Here is a 1,723-nt window from a genome sequence, read left to right as displayed (position 1 = left end):
GGAGACCTGCTACCAATTGGTTTGGGTCTTTTCATGCTCATTATTCGTCTAGTGGTGGCTTCGAGTAGTTCTGGTGGTGGCAGCGATGAAAGCAAGCATGGTGCTTCTGACGGGTTGGGCCTAGGCTTAGGGGAAACCCTTTAGGACATTTGGGTTCAGGCCTATTTAGTTGTTTAAGTTTTTTCCTTTCTAATAAACTCCTATTGTTACTACTTTAGGGGAGTCCCATATATTTCATAGGGAGCCCTTCTAATGAGGACTCTTAAGTTAAAGACTTTTCGGTTTATCCCACTTTTCGATCTTATATCCACATCTTAACCGTTCAGTTTATAGGTATTTATGAGTAGATCATTTCTGTAAATTTTCAGCCATATTAAAAATCGTTAAGACATTCATAAGTGTGATTTACCAATTATGAACTTGAACGGTTCATGTTTGACAGATTTGGTTCGTCCATTAATTTGATCTAGTTTGTTACTTTAACGATCACCGATTTGGCTGAAAATTTGTAGGGTTGATCTACACATATAGGCCTAAAAACTGAACGGATGAGATGACAAGATGTGATCGAAAAATATGTCTTTTAAACCATAGACCGAAAAGTCCTTAACAAGTCCTCAACTTAAGGGTCCTCACTAGAAGGACTCTCATGTTTCATATATTTACTTTTTCTTTTTCTATTTAGGTGACAGACAGTTCTATTTGTACAAGTTTTTCTCGTCTAACCTTTTTCTTGTCTAACCATTATTTTTTATTTTATTTTTTGAAATAGTCAATTATGACTTTCATAAATTTGGGTAAAGGGAAGGCCTGAAGTAGTTATTACATACTCTACCGCTATCATCTACAGATAGACAAGCAGTTGTGAAGCATACCTCACCTCGTACATGGGATAGACTACCCTTTAATAATCGTACTCATACTCATAAAACACCCTAGGTCTAGTATCCTGAAGGGTGAACCCACAGGAAATAGAACATATTCCCTAAAACATAGAGGCACAACAATCATGTGATAGTGTCCTACATGATAAACCCATAGGAAATAGAAAAAACTAGAAAAACTAAAATAATATAAACTAAACGCCCAAAGGTAGACCAAGAAGGCCCAAAACCGCAAGCCTATCAGGTAGATTTGGGCCAATCCCCACTGTCGCCTCCGTCGTTATGCGAGTCATCCAACTGTCGTGTATACCACATACCTGCCCTTACACCACCACCACCAGCATGGTACTCGTTGCTCCGGCCTCAACCGTCAATAACTCCAAGCATCTCAAGTAGCGCCGCCACAGAACAAGCCTTCGCGGAGAACACCCATTCCAATCTAGATTCCGCCATCCCTCACTTGCGCCACCGGAGCAACCGCAACCTTGTCTGGCGAGAATACAAATCAGCAAACAGATCGCCGACCTCGAAAACACGCACTCCCCCTTCATGCCCATCCCAGCCAAATCAGATCCAATGACAATCTTGGGCAAAGCCTACCCAATAGTCACCCAAGGACGATGGAATCAATAGAAGCTTGAGTCTCATCTGGCAGTCACCTCAGAGGGCAAGGCCGGAGCCCGTCTCGGGCGCCGTCGGCCGAGATGATGAGATGGAGGCGAGTCGTTATCACATCCCGGTTCTTAAGTCAATTTGCGGTTATTTACTTTTGGGTTACTTTGACCTTTTACCGTTTTAAGTAACCGTTTACTATTTAAAACTCCAAAAGTTGACTTTTT

Source organism: Fragaria vesca, linkage group LG3 (assembly GCF_000184155.1).
Source record: "Fragaria vesca subsp. vesca linkage group LG3, FraVesHawaii_1.0, whole genome shotgun sequence".
Lineage (NCBI taxonomy): Eukaryota > Viridiplantae > Streptophyta > Magnoliopsida > Rosales > Rosaceae > Fragaria > Fragaria vesca.
The sequence above is the reverse complement of the archived record's forward strand: the minus strand, read 5'-3'. Positions refer to the sequence as shown.